This window comes from Triturus cristatus, chromosome 11, assembly GCF_964204655.1.
Source record: "Triturus cristatus chromosome 11, aTriCri1.1, whole genome shotgun sequence".
Taxonomy (NCBI): domain Eukaryota; kingdom Metazoa; phylum Chordata; class Amphibia; order Caudata; family Salamandridae; genus Triturus; species Triturus cristatus.
In genome coordinates, this window is record NC_140594.1 from 883617813 (window position 1) to 883631433 (window position 13621).

Consider the following 13621-nt stretch of genomic DNA (forward strand, 5'->3'; position numbering starts at 1 on the left):
GGTTATACCACTATATTAGTGGTAGTCGATATGTTGTCGAAAATGGCCTATTTCATCCCCCTTAAAAAAGTACCCACTGCATTGAATTTAACTGAAGTGTTTATTGACAACATTGTCAAATTACATGGGTTACCGTCTATCATTTTTTCGGATAGGGGTCCCCAATTTGTGTCCAAATTCTGGCAAGGGCTATGTAAGGCACTACAGATAGACCATCGTCTCTCTTCAGCGTACCACCCTCAAACGGATGGGCAAACGGAGAGAACTAATCAGACTTTAGAACAATATCTCCGTTGTCTGATAAGCACTACTTCGAATGACTGGCTTCAAGCACTCCCTTTGGCGGAATTTGCGTATAATAACGCCACACATTCTGCTTCCAAGGTGTCCCCCTTCTTTACTACAGGTTACCATCCCAAATTCCTGCCGCCCTCTATCCCACATGGGGATGTACCTGCAGTAACAGATCATCATTCTTGCCTGCGATCCATTTGGGAACAAGCAAAAATCCATCTGAGAGAGGCCAAACAGTCCATAAAAGTACAGGCAGACAAACACAGACGCCCGTCACCAGAGTACAGTGAGGGGGCCCAGGTTTGGCTGTCCACAAGAAATCTCCAGTTACCAGGTCCCCATAAACTGCAACCCAGGTACATAGGACCATTTTCCATTTCCCGAGTAATCAACCCTGTCACCTGTAAATTAAGCCTTCCAACCGACATGCAGATTCATCCTGTCTTTCATACTTCCCTTCTCAAACCCTATGTCGCCCCCTCCTTCCCTGAACCTCCACCCCCTCCCGTATTGGTAGAAGGGCAATTAGAGTATGAAGTCAAGAGTATCCTGGATTCACAACGTATCAGAGGTAAGTTGCAATACCTCATTGATTGGGTGGGGTATGCCCCAGAGGATAGGACCTGGGAACCCGCTGAAAACATACACGCCCCTACGCTGATAAGGAGATTCCATGCAAGACATCCTTCCAAACCCCGACCTAGGAGGGGCCATTAGGGGGGAGAACTGTAGCGGGGGGAATTCCCCAACAGAACCCTTTTCATTGTCGCTTTAACTACAGATCCCATAATGCCCCACTCTAGGGTATCCTTGTGTGCCTTCCCATACTGCAATGAGAGAAGATCAGCTGACATAAGGTTTATAAGCCTTCAGCAAACCCTCCCAGGTGCTTGGCTTTGATTCCTGTCAGAGCCCCGCCCTTCCCCTGTGAAAGTCGACAAGGATTTCATCGTATCGAGGATACGCTGGTTTGTTGGACCGTGATTCACGCGTATACCTGAACATAGTCTTACCTCCTTGGATCCTGTACACGTTCCAGTCATTAGCAAGCTGTTACGTGGAGAAACTGACTTCATCGTAAAGGTATGCTGTGCCTTTAAGACTCGCGATAAGACAACGTGCAAGCATTTTTTTTTTTTTTACTTTATTGCAATTCCTGGAGAACAAGGAAGCGCGTCCTCTCGGAATCGGCAGAGACTGCTCCAGGCCTTTTGAAACTAACGGCTGTGACGGATACCTATTCCCTCCTTTCGGCCTCCGTCTGTGCAGATTGGGGAGAGCTCCCGCCACCTGTAAGTATGACAGGAGATCCGCATCGTCAGAGAACGTAAGTCTGTTCCATTTTGACTACAAATTCAGAACTTCGCTGCTTGAGCACTGCGTGCATATTTTCTTTTATTATTTCTGGAGATCTGAACCCGGACGTCTTTGGGACCTTGCCTCTAATATATCCAGTTCTGGGTAATCTGGTATAAAGAGACTCTGGAACTTGAGAACGCAGAAACTCTGTCCTACTCCCTTGTTGGAACTAATATAAAGCAAGACTCCCATGCTGGTCTCCGAGTAAGTGTGTGGGGGTACACAAGGCATATGAACATAAGAGAGATAGTGTATTTTGTGTATATACAAGTTAGGGGTGAGCGCTAATCTGTCCCTCTTCAATTTCTTTCCTTACTACAGGTTCCTTTTATCTACGGACAGTACCTGACTCCCAGCCACTTCTCCCCTGACGCTCCCTGGCGGCGCTTCTAGGTCTCTTCTCTCCTTAGAGATATTCCCCTCCTCCTGAGTATCTTAAAACGACCCAAGGGGGTACTATCTTGGGGGAGAGGAAAGACACAGGCTTCGCTTCTGTGGATTTCGGCATTTTCTGTTCTTGTCGCCCGAGGCCTCGACAACAACAAACATCAGGACTTCACAGTCAGCCATCTTGCCATTGCTGTCACACCCCCTCACAGGGAAGTAGAGTCAAGAGGGAGGAAGTATGTGCATGCTGGGAAGGGGGGTGTAGCCAAGAGTATGATGGGACTCGCAGTCACAGACAACCTGCACCCACCCACATGGCCCAGCAAGATCAAACTGAACCATACTCGCCTCACAGGGAGTGGGAAGGGACTGACAAGATGTCTGACACTGGGCTCTGTTGTGGGGAGCTCAAGGCCATGCTGGGAAATGGCCAACAACAATATCAAAGTCTGTCTGTGACAAGCTGGGAAAAAGCAGTGTACAGGCAGGCATCTGTTCGAAAAGTAGAAAATGTCATGTTTGTGAACCAACAATGCATGTAGAAACATAAATCACATTGTGTGTCTTCCAAACACAGGTCGTGCTGGGCACCCAGCACCAAATGGTGAGGATACCTAGTCCCAGACTCTGGTGGACACTGAGCTCTCTGGTCTGACTCTCTCACTCTCCTCTTCGGATGACGACAACCAACCTGGCCCCTCCGGTGTGAGCCATCATGCAGCACCAGCAGCATCAACATCTGCCCCCCCTGTACCCACACCTCCAGCATCTGGACACCGGCAGGGCACCCCCGCCAATACGGACAGACCAAGGCCAATCAAAACCCACAGCACAGGGACACAGGACCCCCCGGAAGCTACAGCAAACACCACCAGCAACACCACCCAAGGGGTCCCAGTGTCACCTGTGCGTCCCGCCGCTGGTCCTGCCCGTGTGGAGAGGGGTGCTGGGAGGGGTGGGAGGCACAGGGTGCGCCTTGCAGAGGGGTCTGGACTACATGATGACCCCCACCTGGCACGCATCTTAGATGCGTACCAGGATAGCACCGGAGGATTTGGCCAGGTAGTGGGGATCCTCAAGGACATGCAACACGAGCAGGTCGCCCACCATGCCCCAATGGAGGCCAAGTGGGATGACATTACTGCGGTGCATCAGGACATACTACAATGCCTCCGCCAGATCAACACCAACCTGTCTACACCCCCGTGTGCCCACAACATCTGTCGCAACACCATCTGCCAGCGCCACAGGGAGGGGGGACCACTCTGGCGGAGAGTCCCTTGCACCGCAGAGGCCTGCACATGAGGATCCCCCCCCCCCCCGTAAGAAGAGGGGTCGTCCGAAGAAGGACATGTGAGAGGCAGATGTCCCAGCACATCCCCCAGGGCCTCTAAACCTGTCCTTTGTGCGCAACCCGTTCACCTTGTCCAATCGCACACAACTCGCCCACATGACATGGAGGGTTCATGTTGGGCCAATGTATCAGATGACTGTGGACTTTACTCTGGACATTTCATCTACCAGCACTTCCAACTCCAATGTGAACTTTGGATTCCCAAACCAATGTACAGCACCCACCATCCTGTGCACTTCCCTCACACATGTTTGTAAATAAACTCACCAGTACACCATACTAGCCTCTGTTGTGATTCCAACTTGTCATGTTCAGGGAGATGTCGATCTGCTACACAACACAGTGCATGCCAAATACTGCAACAATGTGACCAAAGTAAGGTGTGTCATAGGGTTGTGACACATGTGAGGGAGATACACCACTATGGCAACACAAACCATACTCACCATGGCCATGTTACTCATCACACACAATGATGTTGACCTGAAACGCATTGGCATGCACAGACACAACACCAACCCCAGTCAGTGGTAACAAGTACACAGGTGAGGTAAGCAGATGTCAGTCAGATGTGGGAGGACAGACAACGCACATATAAAGCGTATCACAGGTTCATTACACATCAGCAACACGTTTATTCCACACTAGTTGCACGGTAATTCTACGTAACAGTGGACACACGCTCCCAATGTGTTGGAGAATGGAAGTCCAGGGATGTGTGGTACATCAGTTGACGGGAATTGGCAACTTCCACACTGGTGTTGGCTTCTGGGTGTTGGAGGTCAGTGTTGACCACACAACAGGCAAAGTACCCTGGGAAGGACAGACAAGATACAGTCAAAATCACAGAAGAACAGGAGAGAAATGCAATACACATGCACAAAACATGTTGCAAGACACCTACACAAACACTAGTTAGCAGTGCCACTCTATTGTGGAGTACACACCACCTGAATGGACACATTACAGCACGCATCCAGTCAAGTGGCACACAGACACACTCAGACAGCAACAGAGCTGGCACAACACATTCCAGGCTACCTCCATACATACACATAACAACCCTGGAAACTCACATTCAGGTGAAGAAGTTGTTGATGAGCTGTGAGCGGACGTCACCATCATCTTCATCATCACTGGCATCTTGGCCCAGGCCGGGATCCTCCACAGGTGCCGGACGTTGGTCATCGTCATCGTCATCCTGGATGAGAGGCACCTCCTTTCGCACCGCCATGTTGTGTAGCATGCAGCAGACAAGGATTATTTTGCACACCTTTACAGGCTCATATGGGAGGGCCCCTCTGGTCTTGTCCAGGCAGCGAAAGCGGCTTTTCAGGAGGCCGAATGTCCGCTCAATCACCCTCCTGCTCCGACCATGTGCCTCATTGTAGTGCAGCTCGGCTGGTGTCACAGGGTTCCCGAGGGGTGTCAGCAACCACGGCATGTTGGGGTATCCAGAGTCACCTACACACACAAAAATGAACAAGTTGCTGAGTTTTGTAGGAGTGCGGAATACAACATTGACAAACACACACAATGAGAAACAGTCAGTACACACCGACAAGCCAGGCATGCTGAGCTGGCATCTGTGACATCAGCGTTACAATGCGACTACTCCTCATGATGTAGGCATCATGCGCAGAACCGGGAAAACGTGCACACACATGTGTGATACACATGTCTGCAAGACATACCACCAGAGCATTGATGGGGTGGAAATGTTTCCTGTTCCGGTATGCCTGCTCATGTGCCGTGGTGGTACCAGGGCCACATGTATACCATCAATAGATCCGATGACGTTCGGCATCCTCCCCAGTGTATAAAAGGCATCCTTTATTTCAGGGAGTTGACCTGGGCTAGGGAACTTGATATACAGGTCAAGGAATTGCAACATCCCCTCCAAGACATTGCGTAGCACCCGACTAAACATCGTTTGCGACATCCCACCAGCTGTAGCCACCGTGTACTGGAAGATACCAGCAGTAAAGAAGTGCAGGGCTGCCATCACCTTCACCTCTGGGGTCAGTGCTGTAGGGTATGTCTGGCCAGGTAGCAGATGTGTCGCCAACTGCTCCGCCAACTCCACAATCAGTGGCCTGGTGAAGCGGTACCGTCTGATGCAGTCGCGTTCCTGCATGGTTGCAAGGTCTGGGAACGGCCGATGGACAGCTGGTGACCTGCAGTACAGAGATGCACAAAGGAAGATTATCAGTACATCCACCCATGTGACCATGACCACGATTAATATCACATGCTAGTTCATGACATTACACAATGTACTGAGGTGTGTGCTGTTGGTCATGGACACATATGTCACCTACAAGACCACCACCTCACATCTCAATTCCACATGTCCACATGAGTCCCATGTAGTGCAATGGCCAAGCATCTGGCTGTGTCACCCAACCTATGTGCTGCTGCAAAGTTCCAAACACACCACAGTGACAATTGAGGCCTCAGGTCTCCCAGGCATCACAGATCTTTGCCATGCAGAAACCCAGGCTCCCTGTACTGCCACATCAACACAGTAATGGACATGGCGTAGCACGTACACACCACAAGGCAAGCGTAAGTCCCACAGGTAGTGGCCACTGTTGTTCCTGCCGGCCCTACATGTACGTCTCTTAGACACACACCCCATCAAGGTTGATGCATATACCACATGAATGTGGAGACTGTCACCCATTGGGAACATTTGATCAGACATATCTGAGACACAACATGCACACAGACGGTGTGTGCACATCAGTATTGTGGCTACAAGTCTCACTGTGATGTACATGCCATCACCCCCAGGACTCAGGGTGTATGTGACCTGTCCTAAACATATCCAACCTGACACTGTGGCCGTGACTCATGCCCATTACTGTCCAACTGCACATCACAGTGGTAATGTGCACAACACACAAAGGATTCTGCCCCCATGTACACGTGCACAGCCTGGGAGTGGCTGCACAAAGTGCCAGGCAAAAAAACAGATGTGGCCCCCCCAAACACACAGGGAATGCAGCCTTACATGCCATGGGACACTGTGTGGCCAATGCTGTAGTGCGGTAGGTGTGCACATGTTTCCCTGGCCAGTATATGTGTGTTGCATCCGTATAATAGTCACACTAATGAGGTCCGACGCGGGTGACACTGCGTATGCATTGCACGGGTCATGTCTGAGCCGTGCGTACGCTTTGTCACTGAATGCAATGTGGTCCGATGTGGGTGACACTGCGTACGCATTGCACGGATCATGTCCGAGCCGTGCGTACGCTTTGTCATTGAATGAAATGAGGTCTGACACGGGTGACTATAATGCATACGCAGTAACAGACCACAGGAGGTAGCCCATGAACCACAGTGAGACTGGGGCGGTACATTATATCTAACAACAATGTCTCAATGTGGGATTCATTGGAAAGACAAGTTATGTCAAAACAAGCCATACAGTAGAATACTTATTAGAGAAATGAATCCAATAGGGAAGACACAGGGAGACCGAGGGTGTAGGGAAATATATATTTGAAGAATGTTCAGCACATGATGGACATATTAAGTCATATGTACATATCATACAGGTGAAGAGCACTGCGTGACAATTAGTGGCAATGTAACCAAACGAAATACTGTGCACAAGTGCTCGTGGAATTTTGTGACGGCGCAAGTGACACATAAAGTGGTATATACAGCGGTGAAGGAGGCGCAGCATAAAAAACAATGGTACATAAATCTGGCGGAGTTAGGGCATTCACACAGTTGATGTGAGAATTTTCAAGGAACAGTGGAGCAAATGCCCATGGACAGAGGGGCGCCAAAATTAACGCTGTTGAAGTCGACGGCGTTTCGGCCTGTAACAATCTAGGCCATCATCAGGACTGGTTACACATACTTGGGGCAGTGCTAAGGGAGTCAGAAAAACATATCTCAGGAAAGAACTCAATTAAAATAGGACCAAAAAAGGGGAGGAAAACGTGCAACGGAGTGGTGACTATGGGCGGCGGTAGGTGATCTAATGTGAGAGAATCCTGCGAGGTCAAAGGGTGAGGGGACAGCATAAGGGAGAAAGAAAGAGGAAACTGGTGAAGTGCCAGAAGGAATAACCTCTGTGCACAGATACACAGACGATGCCAGGTGACTAAGGCAGGCAATGAGACACAGGAAAGAGAAATCAATTGACGTGCCACTAGGAAAAACGACTCGTGAGGTGCCCTAGAGATTGGCATCTGTGCACGGTCGAAACGATGAAGGCGGGTGACTCGGGCAATGCATAGGGCACGGCCAATACGGAACAGGAAAAGTGAGGGGCGTCACGGGGATGAATATAAACGTGGAACCGGGTGCGGGTGGAGCAATTCAATGGTCGAAGAGCAAGGAAGCGTCGTGATCGAGCAAGAGAAAACTGGGCTTACTTGTAGAAAACCGGGAGAAAGATTACACCAGCGGGACACGGCCTGCGCGAAATATCGGGGGGTCCGTGAACGTGTAAGCTGGGAGGGGGAAGGAGAGAAATTAAGAAAAAGCCCGGTCCGGAGGAAGGACTGGAGACAGGGGAAGGTGCGGCACTTACTTCGTAGAGGGCGGGGGGCTCAGTCAATTGGAATGCTAGAGAAAGGAGACAAGGGGTTACAATCTTGGCCGGGTGGAACCAAGGGGGGGGGGGGGGAGGGAAGGGAAGGGAGGGAGGGAAAGGTACTTACGTGTCCATGGCGAGTGAATCACCGCAGGGGGGTCCGTGGCGTGTAGGTGGCCGGCGTGAGTCGGGCAGTGAATGAGATGTGAGAGAGCCGGGAGGGGAGGATTAGAAGCAACGCGTCCGGGCCACGCGAGAGGTTGTGGACGAATCACGGAAGGGGTGGGAACCACTAGAACGCGTCCTTACGAAAGACCGGAAGCGAATTCAGTGTGGTAAAGGCGCGAGTAGGTAGTCATGGCAACCAGTACACATGCAGAATGCCGATAGTGAATTACGGAAGCGGTAAGAAGCATGCAGCATACGAGTACGGTAGCGAAGTGAAGGAGGAAGAAGGTCCTGCTAGAGACCAATACCAAAAGGGGGTAACAGTCCTGAATGAAGCAGCAGAGGGTGACGCAAATTGTAACATTTGAACAATTGAATGTAAGATACATTTTAAATAAGATACATTTTTAAATTGCAGATCATTGGCAAAATCACTAGCAGTAAGGCAGGGAATAGAGACGAGAGGGTAGGGAAAGGGATAGAACGAGGGGAGGACTAAGGGGGAACGGGGAAGGAGAGGGGAAGGGATGAGAAATGAGAATTAGAGAGAAGGGTAGAGCAATTGGGGGAGGTAAACAGATGGCAACAATAAACAAACGTATCTAATACAACTACGGGAGAAAAAGACCTGTTATTAGAGCAGACAAAATGAAGCATGAGTTGACAAGGGTACATTTTTACAATGCGGTATATTGGCAGAATTAATGTAGTAAGAGGGATGGGAAGGGAACGGAGAGAGGAGAGAAAGGGGGGAGGCAGGTAGGACAAAGGGGCGGGGAAGGGGGGAAAAAAAGGAAAGGAGGATGAGTAATTGAAGATTTTGGAAGAATTGAAGAGATTGAAAAATTGGATAGACTTATCAGCTGGATAGAGAAAGTAGTATGCAGCAGGAAGATATATTTATGCAAGGGTGGAATTCCATTCGTCAAGAGAATTCAAGCCCTGTTCAATTGTGTTAAAGCGAGCAATCCAACGGCATTCACATCTATTTAGAAGTCTTTGAATGTCTCCACCTCTCAATGGAATGGATGGTTTGTCAATAACCAGCCAGGAAAACTCGGTCTCGGTGTGATTTTTCTCTTTGAAGTGGGAGACCAAAGGGGCTGTTAGGATACCACATCTGATGCGGCTGCGGTGCTGCAGGATGCGGTCCTTGACCATCTGGGAGGTTTGCCCTATGTAGAGTTTATTGCAAGGGCACCTTATCAGGTAGATCACGTTTTGTGACCGACAATTGGTGAAGGAGTTCAGGTCAAATTTCATCCCGTTATGGTCAAAAGTTTTGGTGTTGCAAGTAGAGGAACATGCTGCGCATCTTTGGCATCTGTAGTGGCCCACGACCGGTGGTAGTTTCCACGACTTATGAATTGACTCCGATATGGTCGGTGCTGGTGGCCAAGTGATTGCATGTACCAGATGGTCGGCTATATTTTTGCCTCTCCGGTAAGAGAATAGAGGAGGTTCATTGAAGATGGTAAGAGGAGCTAAAATGTTCCAGTTTGATTTGATGATTTTGGCTAGTTTGTTGCTGGAGGGTGAGAAGGTAGAGACAAAGGGGATCCTGCTGTTTGATCTCTTCTCTTTGGGGGTGAGTAAAGTATCACGATGGTTGTACCATGCTCGTTTACGTGCCCTGGTTACCAATTTTTTTGGGGTAACCACGGGCCACAAGTTTGGCAGTTAGTACTTCGGCCTCCTTGAAGAAATCTCTGCGCCACTTGCAGTTACGACGAATCCGCAAGAATTGTCCAAAGGGGAGACCATCACGGAGACCTCGTGGATGATGGCTGGAATAGAGCAGTAAGGTATTCCGCTCCGTGGGTTTCCTGTATAATGAGGTTCCAATTTTACCGTCTTCAACCCGTAGAGTGAGATCCAGGAAAGGGAGGTTATCTTCTTTTGGGTCTACTGTGAACTTAAGATGTTGTTGGCAATTGTGTAGCCAGTCAATGAATTGGGAAAGAGAGGTCCTGCCACCTGTCCAGATGAGCAGGATGTCATCTATATAGCGACGCCAAAAGGTGATATTATTTCTGAATGGGTTAAGGTCGGTGAGGATCATTGTGCTCTCAAGGTGATGAACGTACAGGATGGCAAAATTTGGAGCGAAACAAGCGCCCATAGAGACTCCTTTGATCTGTAAATAGTAAGTGTCTTTATACAAAAAGTAGTTATTTTCTAGGGCAATTTCCAAGAGGGCCATCACGAAGTCGGTAGGTATCCTTGAGGGGGAGGGTCGGGTGTTGAGAATATTCCTTATGACTTCGAGACCTTCTCTGTGGGGTATATTCGTGTAGAGGGATTCAATGTCCATACCCACCATCAAGTTAGTGCCCAGTATGAAAGGGGTATCTTCAATGAGGTTAATTAGATCCATGCTGTCACGCACAAAAGTATCAGTCTTAGGTACGAATTCTTTGAGGATGCTGTCGATGTATTTGCCAGTGGGCTCCAGAACCGAGCCACATCCGGAAACTATAGGTCTACCAGGAGGATTTTGTTGATTCTTATGAATCTTTGGCAAGACGTAGAGTACTGGTGTGCGTGGATGGATTTTGTTAAGAAACAAGGCCTCCTTGTCAGAGATGATATTATCCAATTTGGCCTGAGCAATCAGGGTAAGTATTTTAGATCTTATACCTGGAAGAGGGTCCGAGGGAAGAGCGCGGTAGTGTTCCGTGTTGTTAAGTTGGCGAAGTATTTCGGTGTCATATTTGGTTTGATCTTGTATGACAATCCCTCCCCCTTTGTCTGCAGGCTTGATGATTAGATCTTTGTTTTTACTAAGGTGTTGAAGAGCCTGTTTTTCTGCCAAGGATAGGTTATAAGGGACAAATTCATGTTGTAGTTGAATGTTCTTCATTTCAAGCAGAATCCTTCTCTCAAAGGTGAGAACTTCTGGGGGCATTAGTACTGATGGGGGGTTGAAGGTAGACGGTAGATGAAATAGGGAACGTGTGTTCTGTTCACGTGGAGGTCTCTCCGAGAAGAATTGTCTCAGTCTGATTCGTCTGAAGAATAGTAATAAATTTTCTTGAATCTCAAAGAAATTACTTCTGTCTGTGGGTACGAACGATAATCCTTTACTGAGGAGGTTAATCTCGTATGGAGTGAGATTGTGTTGAGAGAGGTTGAAGATGGGGAGTGTCATCGAAGAGTTGATTGTATTTAGTTCGGTCCCCATTGATAGAATTTTCTTCTGGTCTGGCGCTCTCCGGAGTATTGATACTGGTTGTTGCCTCTCGACCGACCCCGGCCCCTCCCTCGGTTCGACTCTAAAAAACCGGCTGGAAGTAGGGGTTGTGGTCTAGGCGGTTGGTTTCTTTGGGGTCGTGAGGTACTAGGTCCTTCTCCTGGACTGGAATCCTCGGCTGATGTATTTGAAGAGTCAGAAAATGACACTTGCTGGTGATTACGATAGCGGCCCCAGTTCTTCTGTTGTTTAGGGGGTTGGTATGGTGTGTCATAGAAGTCGTCCTTTAAGTAAGGATAGGTTTGTTCGTTGTTGTAATATCGAATGTCTCTTTGGATCTTGTTTATCTTCTTGTTTTGTTCAAAGGTGTTGAAAGTAGAGATGGTGTCGTTTACTCTGTCAAGAAGGTTTTTGGCATCTGTGATAGTGTTGTCCTCTAGGATGAGCTTTTCCAGTTCAGCAATTTCAGCTAATTCCTTGCGACTATGTTCCAAGGCTGTATCGATACCGAGGACCATCCAGTGTCTGGAACAGGTAGTGGCCAGATGACTAAACCCAGATCTAAATTTAGGGTCCTGTGTGAAGATAGCAGGGACGTTGCGGATTTGTAGACCAAGTGGAATGACGTTGGATTTGAGATATTCCGTCAGCATGCGTGCATGTAGATCAGTACGGATCTGTTTCTTTTTAAGTCTTTCAAGTCTATCCAGTAAAATACGTGATTCAGTAGCTCCAGGTGGCGCGGGGGTGGTAGAGGAAGAGAGAAGAGAAGGTCCAGAAAGAATTCTTTGAATGTATTCGTCGGAATAATTTGGGGTCTCCCTGGAAACCATACTGTGTGAAGAGCTTCAACACACAGAGAGTGCCTGAGACAATCAGGCAATTATATCAAAGAAGTCCCAAAGGGGACGACCTCTCGCAACAAGCAGTTGCTCAAAGTAGACAGTAACAGACCACAGGAGGTAGCCCATGAACCACAGTGAGACTGGGGCGGTACATTATATCTAACAACAATGTCTCAATGTGGGATTCATTGGAAAGACAAGTTATGTCAAAACAAGCCATACAGTAGAATACTTATTAGAGAAATGAATCCAATAGGGAAGACACAGGGAGACCGAGGGTGTAGGGAAATATATATTTGAAGAATGTTCAGCACATGATGGACATATTAAGTCATATGTACATATCATACAGGTGAAGAGCACTGCGTGACAATTAGTGGCAATGTAACCAAACGAAATACTGTGCACAAGTGCTCGTGGAATTTTGTGACGGCGCAAGTGACACATAAAGTGGTATATACAGCGGTGAAGGAGGCGCAGCATAAAAAACAATGGTACATAAATCTGGCGGAGTTAGGGCATTCACACAGTTGATGTGAGAATTTTCAAGGAACAGTGGAGCAAATGCCCATGGACAGAGGGGCGCCAAAATTAACGCTGTTGAAGTCGACGGCGTTTCGGCCTGTAACAATCTAGGCCATCATCAGGACTGGTTACACATACTTGGGGCAGTGCTAAGGGAGTCAGAAAAACATATCTCAGGAAAGAACTCAATTAAAATAGGACCAAAAAAGGGGAGGAAAACGTGCAACGGAGTGGTGACTATGGGCGGCGGTAGGTGATCTAATGTGAGAGAATCCTGCGAGGTCAAAGGGTGAGGGGACAGCATAAGGGAGAAAGAAAGAGGAAACTGGTGAAGTGCCAGAAGGAATAACCTCTGTGCACAGATACACAGACGATGCCAGGTGACTAAGGCAGGCAATGAGACACAGGAAAGAGAAATCAATTGACGTGTCTTCCCTATTGGATTCATTTCTCTAATAAGTATTCTACTGTATGGCTTGTTTTGACATAACTTGTCTTTCCAATGAATCCCACATTGAGACATTGTTGTTAGATATAATGCATACGCGTCGGACAGGCATGGTCCGAGACATGCGTACGCCTTGGCCATTGAATCGTATGGAGACGGTGTGAGAAGTTGGCCTGGTATATGATGTTCACTAGTTAAAGTGACCACCTTGTACCATGCCAAGCAACCCTTATGGTGTGGTTGTAAGTCAACCTTTTCGGACTAGCTGCCCTAGTGGTAGCGTAGGCTAAGCAGTCTTTGAGGCTAAACTCGTTAAAGCGTGTTAAGCAGGCTGTTTTACCATATGTAACCCCCCTTTATACCAATGAAAGGACACCACACAGATATATTTTCAAAATATATATGTATTTATTACTCAAAGTATCCCCTAGACTCTTTATGAGCACAGGAGCACAAATCGTTAAACAAGACAATGTTATAATATACAGAA